We start from the raw sequence: 17,234 nt of genomic DNA on the forward strand, positions 1-17,234 counted from the left end.
ACATATTTTAACGTGTAATTACATGTAGTATGTACGAATAAAATTTAATAGAAGCTAATGTATTGACTATTTGCTTGCAAAAGAAAGCGCTAAAGGAATTGTTCTTGTGTAGAAATGGGGTTAGTGAACAAAGCTCCTAACTCAGCAGTCAGAGGTGAAACATTGTGGTAATTTCGTGTATTCATTCAAGGATATCCCATGTTTCTATTATTTATACGAATCTGGTGACGCATGCCCTATTTTCTACAGTTGTTATACAGCAGTAAAAGGGCTGAGTAATATTTTCATAATAGGTGTCACATGTTCCTATTATAGCGGGTAAAGTCTGATTTCAGGCAATAGGTGACAGTTTATTGAATCATTTTGTATCTGTATAGTGTTATCGTGCACAAATGTTTCTGTTTATGTAACAAATTTATCCACTATTGCGAGCTATAATTCAGCATTTTAAAGTTCGACTAAATCACTATAGATATTTGTAACATCCATATATATTTTACCAGTCTAGAGGGAAAACTAACCTCGACTAATTTTTTTAAAGAAGATAAATACTTATAAAAAATCACCAACAATTGTTTTTATTACATTAACAAAACATTGATTTTGATTGAAAAATATTTTATCGATAATCTATTCCACCTTTCATTAAAGGGTAATTTAATGAAAATCTATCCAATGTTATTACAGTAAATAAATGGGCCTTTTTCTAAGCCTAAATAATTTGATGTTTAGTTTAACAACAGTTAAAACAGGAAATCAAAGAGAAATTAAACGTACACTAAATGAGAAATCAACATTTCTTTCCCAACTGGTTTTGATATGTTCGGATAGACACCTAACAGTAGAAAGTGATATTAATAGCGTGGAAATATGGTGACGGTGAGATGTTAGAACAAATAAAATGTGTATATGAAAGCTTGTTAATAGGTGGAGTTTGTGACTTAATAAATTATCTTTCTTTATTTATCTATTTTTTTGTTACTTTAATCGCTTCCTCTGCGAATGATATTCCTATCCGAAGGATTTAAATTGTGTTTAGGTAATTTTAAATGTTGGAAGACAGGAACATGAAAGGAGAGAATATATTCCTTTAATTTAACATTAAGTTTGTTGCCAAATTCCCTTAAAAATCTATGCATCATTAGCAATAAGATTTGTATGTTACCAGAACCAGAGTGATTATGTTTTCGATATTTATTTGAGAGAAGTGTAGCTTGCACGAAACAAAAGAAATATCAATACTTTACACCGCCACCTTTTGGAGTATATTTTTCTCAGGACTCGAAAATGTGGAGTGAGTTCTTTTTTTTTCAATAACGGGAAGCGAACCATGATCCATCTTTTTCAAAATCCATTCATGCTAGACATAATTCTTTTTAGCTTATATATATATGAACCTTAATTACATCTGTATTTTCCTAATGAACTTATTTATTGTGAGTGACACTACAACATTATGTTCATATACCTGACAGTCCCTAAAAATAAACTGTAAAAATTTGGCAACCATAGTTTACCAAACACCTTTTTGTATACAACAAATCACACATTACAGACACTTACGCTTTTGACCTATTTTACAGAACTGTCAGCTGAACACGTTCATTTAGAAATTTGTTGACTTACTTGATTGGAACTTTTATGAGTGAGTAAGAAAATCAAAAACACCTTTTTTAAAGAGTAATAAAAATGAATAACAAATATAACGAACACATTGTTGAAGTTGTGTTAGGTATTGGTTCTATACCTAGTTTTAGATGTAAGTTATTTTTTATGGATAAATTAGCTGGCCACCTATGTAACCTTCCAGACATGGACCTGATCTGAACAGCAAGTGCAGGTTAAATTGATCATTCCACTATAGCACAACACTTATAAATGACTGGGACAAGCACATATGCAGTCAATCAGATATGGAGAAAGGAAAGATATTGCGCTGTTCAAAGGAGGCATGATATTAAATCTAGGGTATCATAGTTGCCAAGACAGTTTCGTTTGTAGGTTGTACCAAGAAACTGGTCACATAGTTTACCAGCAATGGCGATAGGTGAATAAAATCTGAAGATACTTAAGAAGATCGAAACGTTGTTCTGTACTTTATTTTAATTAAAGGTTTAATACCCGTACCAACCGTCTCGAGAATACCTTTTCACATTAGTGTGTTTCTCGTTATCACAAACGACTATTGTATTTTCTCATAGTGTTTATGTTGTTAGTGTACTGCAGTATAAGCTTTACAGTTAAATCAGGGTTAGAATTTTAGGTAAAAATATCGAAAAATTAAGAAATTCAATGAAAAGTGTTGCTTTATCTTCCAAACATTTTGTAATAAATTAGCTTAATTGCAACTTCTACTACAACTATTAACAATAATGATCGTTCAATAAACCTGCTAACGGTTTGTTAACCAAGTTACAAAATTCTGAGCTATCATAATTCTATTATTTATTCGTTGAACAAACTCTCCCTGTTTCAGTTGAGAGGAAAAGTCGATGTATGACATGTTTTTCTTGGCCACTGTATTGAAACTTCAAAATCTAATCATTCAGAGAATTTTCTATAATTTTCCGCTTCTGTAGGTCTCTTTAACTCCTCTCAATTTCAGTTATTTTATACCTAATTTATGGTTCTTTTCACACGATGCGTCTGAATTTTCATTTTAATTTTTACAGTCAACTATCCCGACGTTATTTGTCAACTGAAGTGGAGGAGAATGGAAAAATTATAAACGGTATTACAAACTCAATCATATAAGTTACGTTTTTCCAACGAAACTCTCTTTTCAAATTTTGGGGCGTGATACATTTTTCTAAAGTTTGTCTTCGCTGTTAATTAAATATTGCATAAAGCTCATTTTAATTACAGAGAACTAAAAATTACCTGTTGCTTGATCTTATATGATAATTGTCTATCAACTAAAACTAGAAAATAAGTATAAACAAAAGAAACAACAAAGTGAAGTTTTGTATGTACATTCACTCAGTTTTGAAACATTTAAATAGAATTTGACTGACGTGAAGCGAGAGCAAATCTAATATGTCAAATGTGGTGTAGTGGTTAGTATGCAAGGTTGAAAATTCGAGGACCCAGTGTTCGAGTCTATTTGTCTCAAAATTGTGTTCCGCACTTTGAGAATATTAGTTTGTTATAAAAGTGACGGTCAAAAGTGGCGATGGATTCCATTGACGAGTTGTTTTTCTTTAACTCATAAGTTGAAAATTAGAAACAACTGGTGCATGTAGCTCTTGCATGTGAATATTTGCGCGAGTATTCAAAACAAATACTGGGGAAATTTTTGAATGGTGGGTTGCCTTTGATTTAACGGACGATATCTGGCTAAGCATTCTATCTAACAGACAGGTAATAAGTATGATTTAAGGAAATAAAAGGTTTTTCCCTCCAATGTCGCTAAAATATTATTGAGTTTGTTATTTCTTTTCTCATAAAATAAAACGCATTTCATTTTAAACTAAGATTATCTAAAACCCGGTATTCAATACCCATAGTGAGAGGAGAGCACAGATAGCCCACTGTGTAGCTCTGCGCTTAATTAAAAACAAACAAAACTAGTATCAGAGGCTCATCAAGTAGGTTAAAATTAAAGGCTGTATTTCTTAAAACATATTACTACTAGAAATTCTGTACTTACCTTTAAAATTATAAGTTCACTTAGGTTGAGACTTTTGTTTTCTTTGACAAATGATAAGTTTCAGCTTGATTACGCCCTTTATATCAAAGATATTCACTTATCTTTTCTGCGTTTTTATATTATTTGTTGATAATTCATTATTACAATAAAGACAGTGTTAGAGAACTGATCTTTAAAAAATACTTCTCATGTCGAACCGAAAATAGCTTCCAAGTAAAACTGCTCTCACACATAAATATTTGAAGAGAATCTCGCTCGTGAAGTTGTTTGAAAAAATCCAACTTGAAACAAGCTAAATATACTTAAATTTTCGTAACTGATGGTTCAGTAGTGGCGAAATCAACCACCAGGAACAGTTCTGTAAACAGCAAATTCACTATACTTGTATAGAACGTACGCTAAGGGAAGTCTTCACGCGCGGCATAACACAAACAAGTTTCCGTTTCCTGTCCCTTTTGTGTAAAATAACCGGCGTCGTCTGACATAGCTTGTGAAACAGCTGTTTACTGAACTATAGAAGCTTGGAAACACGTTATGTTAAGACTCACATGATTCAGCCGATACTTCACTTATTCAATTATTCAAACTTTGAGATATAAAATTTACGCACACTTTAATTATGCCTCATTCCTATCCACAAGAACAGATTTCTTTACGTTGTCATATAAATCGATATAATAATTATTGAAAGTTATGTTGTTTTTATTGGATACACTTTGTTTACGATTTAAAATTTGGTGTCGCACATTTCAGATAGTGTAAACTTCATAGATAGCCTATTGTTTAACTTTGCGTGTGAAATAGAAAAAAGTTCCAGATAAGTGTTATACAGAAATATACACCCTGCATGCTTCATAATATGCGTGAAAGTTTTTGTTTTACAAATTGTAATAGTTTTATATTAATGCATTGTCCTATATTTCCGTTATACAGAGGTTTAGCTACAATGTGAATTTCAGTTGGATAACAAAAATGGTTTTGACATTTAAAACACTTGTTTTCAGTTGATCAAAGAACGTCTAATGAAATGTTTGGGAATATGTTTGGTATTTTATTAAACTTTTATGACAAATTTCGATTAATAATCAACTTTGTTAGCTACAAAAATTGTGTTTAAGGAATATCTCACTTTGAATACATAATACGAAGACAAATCAATTTCATCGTTGATGGGAAACCAGTGTTGTGCTAGGTAGTTGATAGTATTACTTTACTTTGTAAGTGCTCAAGTACAGCACAAAGCATAAATGTAAAAAACTCATGTAGTCGTAAAGCTGCAACAAAAAGGAGGGAAGTTTGTTTGTTTGAAGTTAAACATAGAGCTACACAATGGAGTATGTGTGCTCTGCCTACAGGGGAGAAGAGGCTTGACACATCGAAGAGGTTTCTGGGGTGTTGGCACGAGCAAATGCTTTTGTTTCTGTTTTTTAAGGTGGTAGTCGTCTTGTATAAGATGAAGAAACCCCAATTATTAATAGTGGTTAGAATTAGGGTTTTTATTCCTTTAAGCAATTCATCATCGAACACAGAGTTAAAAAGCAGTAACATGAATGCAGTTCATGTTTTATCAGTATTTTTGGCAGAAGAAACTCTTCACAAAATAATAACTAATTTATTTGTTCGTCAAACGCTAAACCAAAGGTTATGCGATTAATGCACAAACTGTTACCTGATGGGAAATGAACCATAATGATCGCGTACTTAAACAACAACTGCCCTGTTAATTTAGACGCACTGTTCCAATTGAACAGCTTTAGTGACCTTCCTAGTAAACAAAATTATGGAAAAAAGGATACATACATCTGTAAATTTCGTGTTGCAAGTTACATTGGTGTACCTCAACATCAGAGTGGCATGAAGAATTCCTTGTGTCTGTTTGACAATATAATTTCAACTTCCGTTAACAATGAATACATCAAATCCGGGTTTTTATCATACACAGGATACGGCTGTAAAGTTTATTTTTAGGACGAAATAGCTGAGATACTCAACAGATAATCTATGGGCTATATAGAGTTACCAGCTTTGTGTTAGCTTATCAAGTACAACTAAAAACATATGGGGTTCTGTTATAAAACATATAAGTAAACAGTATTTATAATGGGTTATAACAATATACCTATCTAACGATGTTACGTCAAGACCCGACAATTTTGGTAGAATTAACACAAGAAATAAAAAAGGAAATAATCAGTAAATGTACACAGGTACACATCATACATACGAGTCACCCCCATAATTGGTGTGTTATGTTTCTAACACTTTAATACTACAAAACTACATTCGTGCTTGACATACAATTCTTTGTAGAACGTTTATAAGAAGTGAAGTACTTTATTGCCTGTTAATGATAATATTACAATTTGAGTATAAACATAAAGCTGTACTTTGTTTTTCTTTACCAAGTTATAGTTAAGATTGTGTTACATGAGCACATAGCAGCTCACTGTTAATAAAAACATTGGCTAAAGTCCTACTTCATCTGTAAATTATACGTAGAGTACTAGCAATTGTCTTGTTCGTCTCTATAAGACGATTTTTGTTTGTCAAATTGCCATTGTCAGGCCTAACTCTGTAAGAAGTAGTGAATAAAAGACATTTCTGATGAATAAAGTTCATGATGTAAAATAATCTTTTGTAACCAGATCTTCAAATAATTCCGGTGACATCTATTTAGTCTATGGGATAAAGTATGATAAGGAATAAATTGACACATCTAAGCGAAAATGTTTTCTGTTTCTATTTTGTGCAACGTTTTTTTACTGCCTAACGAATAGTGTTTGCCCGAAACTTTGCAAAAAATATTTTTTTTTTGTGGAACAAAACCTATTCAAGAATTTTTGTGATCCACATTTCTAACACTAACACTAATTCTATATTTATTACACCTACTTCACAAAGTCTTAAGTTTTCAACTAGTAAAGTTAAGGTAATGTAACGCAGTTAATTTATATTTTGCATTTCCTTTAATTCCTTTTAATATTTTATGATATTCTATTTGATCTACATTGGTAGGTAAGATCTAGAAGTAAATTTCTTTTACGGAAAACAGATAGAGTAAAACTGAAGTGATTTACACGACGTAGAATTTTTCATACATTCACATAAAGAGTGTTTCACTGGACTGAGTTTAAATGACAGCCGTCCATTTTTATTGGTAACTTATGCATAAAAAAGTGATGTTTATTCATTTTATGACATTACGCCCCAATTCTTAATTGTGTTCGACTTAACATATCAATCAGGAAAGGTTTAACTCCTGTTGTGTTAGGAAGTTAAGAAAGTTCTACAGCCTTCAACATCAAGAGATATATGATATAGTAAGAAGTATATGCATATCTTTGTGGTAATGTTATGCAAACTATGAATCCGAGTTGATGATTCCTGGCCCATTTGAACCAAAAGAACCTTTCGCTCTTTAGAGCACTGAGTGTGCTTTGGGCTGACGACAATAATCGGACTATTCTGTCACACAAAGTAGTCAAATAATTAGGGTGTGTATTTTTGACTAGTTGTCTTCTCTCTCGCCTACTAGCTCAAAATAAGGGCGAGTATGTACAGACAGCATTTTGTGTAATTTTGGAAGAACATTCTAAAAAATATATCTCGCGATATATTCTCAGCTAAATGTTGTTATTTTCATCTTTTTTTCTAATTGTATCCTAGAAATTTGAGAAACGAGCCGTGTTCTTCCGAAGTGATGTTCTAGTGATGTTTTAGAAAATATATCGCGAGATATTATATATTTTAAGCTAAATATTATTATTTTCTTTTTTGTTCTTTTTCATAACTGTTTCCGACAAGTCTAAGAAACGAGCCGAGTTATTCCGAAGTGATGTCCTATTATCATGGCTATTTCCGTTACTGCTTTTGGGAGAATATGTTTTTTATGTTATTCAATATTTACTTGTAATTTATTTTTCGTTAAAGTTAATCATTTCATTAATAGCAAATAAAACGGTAAGGATATCGTTGGATGTTATGATATACGTTTCTTTACTGCCTACAGTGCAGGATTTATATGAATCTTTCTGTATGCCTTTTAAGTTGTGAAATCACTGGCAGTGCCTCTATTCAGTATCCCGGCATGGCCTAGTGTGTTAAGGCGTTCGACTCGTAATCTGAGGTCGCACCAAACATGCTCGCCCTTTCAGCCGTGGGGGCGTTATAATGTGACGGTCAATCCCCACTATTCGTTGGCAAAAGAGTAGCACAAGAGTCGGCGGTGGGTGGTGACGACTAGCTGCCTTCCCTCTAGTCTAAATTAGGGACGGCTAGCGCAGATAGTCCTCGAGTAGCCTTGCGTGAAATTAAAAAAAACAAACAAAGAAACAAACTTTACCTTTGTTGTATCTGAAGTATCCAAGATTCCAATGTTGTATCTGAAGTATCCAAGATTCCAGTTCTTGGTGCTACCATTTCACATTATTTTACGATTAGAATACAGCAATAATAATCTCGAGTAACTTTGAAAAAGATCGATTGAACGAAATAAATAAGAGTTTAAATATTAGATTTTCTACCATGTTTACCACTGGAAATACACTATCAAATATCAAATACACTACCAAATATCTTTATACAGCTCTGCTGATCCTATCTCAGACAGTGTCTGAATTATTTCAACAAATAGTGAAGGTTATACGATGTGATTTAGAATAAATTCCTCACATTTTCTAAGTTTAAAGGAACTTTCTAATAAAAAAATATAATGACGATTCTTTTTCAGACTATCTGCATGGATACTATTACCTTTACTGCGCATGTACGGTCATCAAATTAATTATGGAGACTTAAACAGCTGTGTCTTAGATTTATTAGAGCAGTAAAATGTGGAATTAAACCTAATTTGTATAGCAAAATGTAGGCTTTATTTGAAGAATTTTTATGTACAATTATCGGAAATTATATTTCAGCAATAAACTGCGTACTTCGGGATAAATCTTTGGTTATAGGAAGAACTGAAGATGCAATTTCACGAAAGGCAGTATAAATACATATGAAAAATAATTGGAAGAAATATTAATTCTTTACACTAAATAACCTTAAACTCATTAACTATCACATCACTTAACTTCTCTAGTACGAAAATACACTCAAACAGTTTATAACGGTTTTACGTAAGGCTCTATAATTAGATGATTCTTCAGTTGATACTAATTTCAATAGTTTGATTTTCTGTTCACTCAAATTAGGGTTAATTATGTTATTTTAATTTCGTTACAACACTGAATGATTATTAAGACTATTGAAATAATATGTAAATCATTCACGTGAATTGAACAGAACTTTGAAATTAAGGTACTTAAGTATTACTGCTTAACAGTTGAAAGCATTTAACATTAAGGTATTTGTATAGCAGCATTTCACACTAGTCAATGTTTAACGTTAAGGTATTTATGTAGCAGCATTTCACACTAGTCACTGTTTAACATTAAGGTATTTGTGTAGCAGCATTTCACACTAGTCACTGTTTAACGTTAAGGTATTTGTGTAGCAGCATTTCACACTAGTCACTGATTAACGTTAAGGTATTTGTGCAGCAGCATTTCACACTAGTCACTGTTTAACGTTAAGGTATTCATGTTTCGCACTTCACAATGAAAAGTACTTGGTAAGAAGGTTTGGATTGTTTTCAATTTTGCACAAAGCTACTCGAGGGCTATCTGTGCTAGCCGTTCCTAATTTAGCAGTGTAAGACTAGATGAAAGTCGGCTAGTCATCACCACCCACTGCTAATTCTTAGGCTACTCTTTTACCAACGAATAGTGGGATTGACCAAAACATTGTAACGCCCTCACGGCTGATAGGGCGAGCATTTCTGGTGTGACGGGAATTCGAACCCGCAACCTTCAGATTACGGGTCTAGTGCCTTATCCACCTGGCCAAGCCAGGCATTGATAAGAAGGTACTTGAGTATCAGTATTAAACTTCACAGTTAACAGCACTTAGCATTAAGGTATCTACGTATAGGCACTTCACAATTAAAATCACTAAATATTAAATTAATAAGTATTGGAACAAATTTCTTTCTGGAGAAAGAATCTAATTATTTTACTTATAAATATTTGATAGTTCTAGTGGCCTTCTGGTGGGATAAGGCACTCGTAATCTTATGGTAGCAGGTTCGAATCCCCGTAGCACCAAATATACTCATTCTTTCAGCCGTGCGGTCGTTATAATGTGACGTTCAATCCCACTATTCGTTGGCAAAAGAGTAGCCCAAGAGTTGGCGGTGGGTGGTGATGACTAGCTACCTTCCCTCTAGTCTTATGCTGCTAAATTAGGGACGACTAACGCAGATAGCTCTCGAGTAGGTTTGCGCGAAATTCCAAAGCAAACAAACAAATCGTCGTAAAGAAACGAATAAAATTCATAATTTTTGAAGTTTTTTCTGTGATGATAAGTGATTGAATATAAGGAACATCACACATTTTTGAGAAAAAAATATAGAACAAAAACAGGCACTCTACATCTGGTAAAAGGTTAAAATGACAAACTCTTAATAAAAGTCCTCGCAGTTTATTAACTAACTTAGAATGTTGCAGGAAACTTTTTATAGGTAAATGAATAGTTTTATAGTTTAACTTAATAACTGAAAGTTTATCTTCATGAAAGTTGGGATCCCCACTCACACAGTTAGAAACCAAGTTTCAATACGCGTGGTTGGCAGAGCAGGGATAATCCATTGTATAGCTTTGTGTTTAATTACAAGCAATGAAAGCTAGAGAGTGTCTTAAGCTTTACTGAAGAAATCATTAAAAGAGAATTACTTCACTGTGTATATACATATATATCACGAAATTAATATACATTGCCCCTAGCATTGAAGACATTGTATTAATACATACATATATATATATATATATATATGTATTAATACATACAACCTTATGTATATAGCTTTATAGCCTTAAACAGGAAGTCATCGTGTTATTTCATGTCTTTAGATTATAGCTGTACATATCGTAGATTTTGTGTCACAACTAAAATAGGTACTAATAATTTCACACTTCCGTAACTGCTTTGGTATATTAGCTTTGAGTACTTTAATAAACTGTAACTTCTAGTTGAGTATCAGAAAAGTTGAAATGCGCAAATTAGTTTTGCCATACACCACAAACCCTACTAATTAGTGGTTTCAGCTATTTCAGTCACACCCATTGCTAACAGATGCATAAAATCAAGCATACAGCCATGCAATCTCCATAGACAAACATTGGCAGTAGAATGGGTCGTACTGAAGAGTTCAGTGACTCACACCGTGGCACTGTTATAAGATGCCACCTTTTCAACAAGTCAGTTTGTCAAATTTCTGTCCAGCTAGAGCTGCCCCGGTCAACTGTTAGTGTTGTTTTGTGAAGTGGAAACGTATAGGAGCAACAACAACTCAGCCACGAAGTGGTAGGCCACACAAGCTCACAGAACGGGATCCCCGAGTGCTGAAGTTTGTTTTGTTTGTTTGTTTTTGAATTTTGCATAAAGCTATTCGAGGGCTATCTGTACTAGCCGTCCCTAATTTAGCAGTGTAAGACTAGAGGGAAGGCAGCTAGTCATCACCACCCACCACCAACTCTTGGGCTACTCTTTTACCAACGAATAGTGGGATTTACCGTAACATTATAACGCCCCACGACTGAAAGGGCGAGCATGTTTGGCGCGATGGGGATGCGAACCCGCGATTCTCAGATTATGAGTCGCGCGCCTTAACATGTTTGACCATGCCGGGCCAGTGCTGAAGCGCATAGAGCATAAATATCGTCTGTCCACAGTTCCAACACTCACTATCGAGTTCCAAACTGCCTCTGAAAGCAACTTCAACATAAGAACTTTCGTTGAGAGCTTTATGAAATGGGTTTCCATGACCAAGCAGCCGCACACAAGACTAAGATCACCATGTGCAATGCCAAGCATCTGTTGGAGTGGTGTAAAGCACACCACCATTGGACTCTGGAGCAGTGGAAACACATTCTCTGGAGCGATGAATCACGCTTCACTCTCTGGCAGTCTGACAGACGAATCTGGATTCGGCGGATGCCAGGAGAATGCTATTTGTCTGAATAGTTAAAGTTTTGTGGACGAGGAATAATATCTCGGGATGTTTTTCATGGTTTGGGCTAGGATCTTTAGTTCTAGTGAAGAGAAACCTTAATGGTACAGCATACAATGGCGTTCTAGAGAATTGTGAGCTTTCAAATTTGTGGAAACAGTTTGGGAAAGGTTCTTTTGTGTTTCAGGATGACAACGCCCGCGTGCACAAAGCGAGGTCCATAAAAACATGTTTTGCCGAGGTTGGTGTGGAAAAACGTGACTGGCCTGCACAGTGCCCTGACCGCAACGCCATCGAACACTTTTGAGATGAATTGGAACCCCTACTGCGAGCCAGCCCTTCTCGCCAACTTCAGTGCCCGACGTCACTAATGAATGCTCTTGTGGCTGAATAGGAGCTAATCTCTGCAGCCATGTTCCAAACAGTGGCGTAGCTAGGAGGGGCAAGAGGGACATGTGTCCCCGGGCGCAGCATCGGGGGTAAGGGGCGCCAAATTGATGCTACATAATTAGGAAAATTGTGTAACGAGGGGGCGCGAAAATTGACTTTGTTCCTGGACGCTGAAAACCCTAGCTACGCCTCTGGTTCCAAAATCTATTGAAAAGCCTTCCAAAAAGAGTTGAGGCTACTGTAGCAGCTAAAGAGGGACCAACTCCATATTAAAGTTCATGGTTTTGTAATGAGATATTACACAAGCACATATGGGTATGATGGCCGAGTCTCCACATATATCTCTCCAAAAAGAGAAGCACTCCTATTTCATAGCCAGCAACCTAAAAGAGAAGCACTCCTATTTCATAGCCAGCAACCTAAAAAAGAGAAGCACTCCTATTTCATAGCCAACCCTAAAAAGAAAGCACTCCTATTTCATAGCCAGCAACCTAAAAGAGAAGCACTCCTATTTCATAGCCAGCAACCTAAAAGAGAAGCACTCCTATTTCATAGCCAGCAACCTAAAAGAGAAGCACTCCTATTTCATAGCCAGCAACCTAAAAGAGAAGCACTCCTATTTCATAGCCAGCAACCTAAAAGAGAAGCACTCCTATTTCATAGCCAGCAACCTAAAAGAGAAGCACTCCTATTTCATAGCCAGCAACCTAAAAGAGAAGCACAACCTAAAAGAGAAGCACTTTTTTATAGCCAGCAACCTAAAAGAGAAGCACTCCTATTTCATAGCAAGCAACCTAAAAGAGAAGCACTCCTATTTCATAGCCAGCAACCTAAAAGAGAAGCACTCCTATTTCATAGCCAGCAACCTAAAAGAGAAGCACTCCTATTTCATAGCCAGCAACCTAAAAGAGAAGCACTCCTATTTCATAGCCAGCAACCTAAAAGAGAAGCACTCCTATTTCATAGCCAGCAACCTAAAAGAGAAGCACTCCTATTTCATAGCCAGCAACCTAAAAAGAGAAGCACTCCTATTTCATAGCCAGCAACCTAAAAGAGAAGCACTCCTATTTCATAGCCAGCAACCTAAAAGAGAAGCACTCCTATTTCATAGCCAGCAACCTAAAAGAGAAGCACTCCTATTTCATAGCCAGCAACCTAAAAGAGAAGCACTCCTATTTCATAGCCAGCAACCTAAAAGAGAAGCACTCCTATTTCATAGCCAGCAACCTAAAAGAGAAGCACTCCTATTTCATAGCCAGCAACCTAAAAGAGAAGCACTCCTATTTCATAGCCAGCAACCTAAAAGAGAAGCACTCCTATTTCATAGCCAGGAACCTTAAAGAGAAGCACTCCTATTTCATAGCCAGCAACCTAAAAGAGAAGAGAATAGCACTAAAAGAGAAGCACTATTTCATAGCCAGCAACCTAAAAGAGAAGCACTCCTATTTCATAGCCAGCAACCTAAAAGAGAAGCACTCCTATTTCATAGCCAGCAACCTAAAAGAGAAGCACTCCTATTTCATAGCCAGCAACCTAAAAGAGAAGCACTCCTATTTCATAGCCAGCAACCTAAAAAGAGAAGCACTCCTATTTCATAGCCAGCAGAGAAGCACTCCTATTTCATAGCCAGCAACCTAAAAGAGAAGCACTCCTATTTCATAGCCAGCAACCTAAAAGAGAAGCACTCCTATTTCATAGCCAGCAACCTAAAAGAGAAGCACTCCTATTTCATAGCCAGCAACCTAAAAGAGAAGCACTCCTATTTCATAGCCAGCAACCTAAAAGAGAAGCACTCCTATTTCATAGCCAACAACCTAAAAGAGAAGCACTCCTATTTCATAGCCAGCAACCTAAAAGAGAAGCACTCCTATTTCATAGCCAGCAACCTAAAAGAGAAGCACTCCTATTTCATAGCCAGCAACCTAAAAGAGAAGCACTCCTATTTCATAGCCAGCAACCTAAAAGAGAAGCACTCCTATTTCATAGCCAGCAACCTAAAAGAGAAGCACTCCTATTTCATAGCCAGCAACCTAAAAAGAGAAGCACTCCTATTTCATAGCCAGCAACCTAAAAGAGAAGCACTCCTATTTCATAGCCAGCAACCTAAAAAGAGAAGCACTCCTATTTCATAGCCAGCAACCTAAAAGAGAAGCACTCCTATTTCATAGCCAGCAACCTAAAAAAGAGAAGCACTCCTATTTCATAGCCAGCAACCTAAAAGAGAAGCACTCCTATTTCATAGCCAGCAACCTAAAAGAGAAGCACTCCTATTTCATAGCCAGCAACCTAAAAGAGAAGCACTCCTATTTCATAGCCAGCAACCTAAAAGAGAAGCACTCCTATTTCATAGCCAGCAACCTAAAAGAGAAGCACTCCTATTTCATAGCCAGCAACCTAAAAGAGAAGCACTCCTATTTCATAGCCAGCAACCTAAAAGAGAAGCACTCCTATTTCATAGCCAGCAACCTAAAAGAGAAGCACTCCTATTTCATAGCCAGCAACCTAAAAGAGAAGCACTCCTATTTCATAGCCAGCAACCTAAAAGAGAAGCACTCCTATTTCATAGCCAGCAACCTAAAAGAGAAGCACTCCTATTTCATAGCCAGCAACCTAAAAGAGAAGCACTCCTATTTCATAGCCAGCAACCTAAAAGAGAAGCACTCCTATTTCATAGCCAGCAACCTAAAAGAGAAGCACTCCTATTTCATAGCCAGCAACCTAAAAGAGAAGCACTCCTATTTCATAGCCAGCAACCTAAAAGAGAAGCACTCCTATTTCATAGCCAGCAACCTAAAAGAGAAGCACTCCTATTTCATAGCCAGCAACCTAAAAGAGAAGCACTCCTATTTCATAGCCAGCAACCTAAAAGAGAAGCACTCCTATTTCATAGCCAGCAACCTAAAAGAGAAGCACTCCTATTTCATAGCCAACAACCTAAAAGAGAAGCACTCCTATTTCATAGCCAGCAACCTAAAAGAGAAGCACTCCTATTTCATAGCCAGCAACCTAAAAGAGAAGCACTCCTATTTCATAGCCAGCAACCTAAAAAGAGAAGCACTCCTATTTCATAGCCAGCAACCTAAAAGAGAAGCACTCCTATTTCATAGCCAGCAACCTAAAAGAGAAGCACTCCTATTTCATAGCCAGCAACCTAAAAGAGAAGCACTCCTATTTCATAGCCAGCAACCTAAAAGAGAAGCACTCCTATTTCATAGCCAGCAACCTAAAAGAGAAGCACTCCTATTTCATAGCCAGCAACCTAAAAGAGAAGCACTCCTATTTCATAGCCAGCAACCTAAAAGAGAAGCACTCCTATTTCATAGCCAGCAACCTAAAAGAGAAGCACTCCTATTTCATAGCCAGCAACCTAAAAGAGAAGCACTCCTATTTCATAGCCAGCAACCTAAAAGAGAAGCACTCCTATTTCATAGCCAGCAACCTAAAAAGAGAAGCACTCCTATTTCATAGCCAGCAACCTAAAAGAGAAGCACTCCTATTTCATAGCCAGCAACCTAAAAGAGAAGCACTCCTATTTCATAGCCAGCAACCTAAAAGAGAAGCACTCCTATTTCATAGCCAGCAACCTAAAAAGAGAAGCACTCCTATTTCATAGCCAGCAACCTAAAAGAGAAGCACTCCTATTTCATAGCCAGCAACCTAAAAGAGAAGCACTCCTATTTCATAGCCAACAACCTAAAAGAGAAGCACTCCTATTTCATAGCCAGCAACCTAAAAGAGAAGCACTCCTATTTCATAGCCAGCAACCTAAAAGAGAAGCACTCCTATTTCATAGCCAGCAACCTAAAAGAGAAGCACTCCTATTTCATAGCCAGCAACCTAAAAGAGAAGCACTCCTATTTCATAGCCAGCAACCTAAAAGAGAAGCACTCCTATTTCATAGCCAGCAACCTAAAAGAGAAGCACTCCTATTTCATAGCCAGCAACCTAAAAGAGAAGCACTCCTATTTCATAGCCAGCAACCTAAAAGAGAAGCACTCCTATTTCATAGCCAGCAACCTAAAAGAGAAGCACTCCTATTTCATAGCCAGCAACCTAAAAGAGAAGCACTCCTATTTCATAGCCAGCAACCTAAAAGAGAAGCACTCCTATTTCATAGCCAACAACCTAAAAGAGAAGCACTCCTATTTCATAGCCAGCAACCTAAAAGAGAAGCACTCCTATTTCATAGCCAGCAACCTAAAAGAGAAGCACTCCTATTTCATAGCCAGCAACCTAAAAGAGAAGCACTCCTATTTCATAGCCAGCAACCTAAAAGAGAAGCACTCCTATTTCATAGCCAGCAACCTAAAAAGAGAAGCACTCCTATTTCATAGCCAGCAACCTAAAAGAGAAGCACTCCTATTTCATAGCCAGCAACCTAAAAGAGAAGCACTCCTATTTCATAGCCAGCAACCTAAAAGAGAAGCACTCCTATTTCATAGCCAGCAACCTAAAAAAGAGAAGCACTCCTATTTCATAGCCAGCAACCTAAAACAGAAGCACTCCTATTTCATAGCACTCCTATTTCATAGCCAGCAACCTAAAAGAGAAGCACTCCTATTTCATAGCCAGCAACCTAAAAGAGAAGCACTCCTATTTCATAGCCAGCAACCTAAAAAGAGAAGCACTCCTATTTCATAGCCAGCAACCTAAAAGAGAAGCACTCCTATTTCATAGCCAGCAACCTAAAAAAGAGAAGCACTCCTATTTCATAGCCAGCAACCTAAAAGAGAAGCACTCCTATTTCATAGCCAGCAACCTAAAAGAGAAGCACTCCTATTTCATAGCCAGCAACCTAAAAGAGAAGCACTCCTATTTCATAGCCAGCAACCTAAAAGAGAAGCACTCCTATTTCATAGCCAGCAACCTAAAAGAGAAGCACTCCTATTTCATAGCCAGCAACCTAAAAGAGAAGCACTCCTATTTCATAGCCAGCAACCTAAAAAGAGAAGCACCCTATTTCATAGCCAGCAACCTGAAAGAGAAGCACTCCTATTTCATAGCCAGCAACCTAAAAGAGAAGCACTCCTATTTCATAGCCAGCAACCTAAAAGAGAAGCACTCCTATTTCATAGCCAGCAACCTAAAAAAGAGAAGCACTCCTATTTCATAGCCAGCAACCTAAAAGAGAAGCACTCCTATTTC

At 36.4% G+C, this 17,234-nt stretch overlaps 1 protein-coding gene across 2 annotated transcripts in view; it reads right to left on the reverse strand.

Moving 5' to 3' along the window:
* The window catches only part of LOC143244860 (CD9 antigen-like), a 62,691-nt gene extending 58,687 nt beyond the window's left edge, over nucleotides 1-4,004 (reverse strand). The window contains exon 1 of one of the 2 annotated variants that reach the window (XM_076490299.1): nucleotides 3,650-4,004. The gene's annotated coding sequence lies outside the window, so the exon portion shown is untranslated. Of the gene's footprint in view, nucleotides 1-1,247; nucleotides 1,267-3,649 lie in introns of those variants that run through there. The other variant, XM_076490306.1, reaches the window with a different exon arrangement.
* Between the last annotated feature and the right edge of the window lie 13,230 nt (nucleotides 4,005-17,234).

The sequence above is a fragment of the Tachypleus tridentatus genome, chromosome 1 (genome assembly GCF_004210375.1).
Source record: "Tachypleus tridentatus isolate NWPU-2018 chromosome 1, ASM421037v1, whole genome shotgun sequence".
NCBI classification, from domain to species: domain Eukaryota; kingdom Metazoa; phylum Arthropoda; class Merostomata; order Xiphosura; family Limulidae; genus Tachypleus; species Tachypleus tridentatus.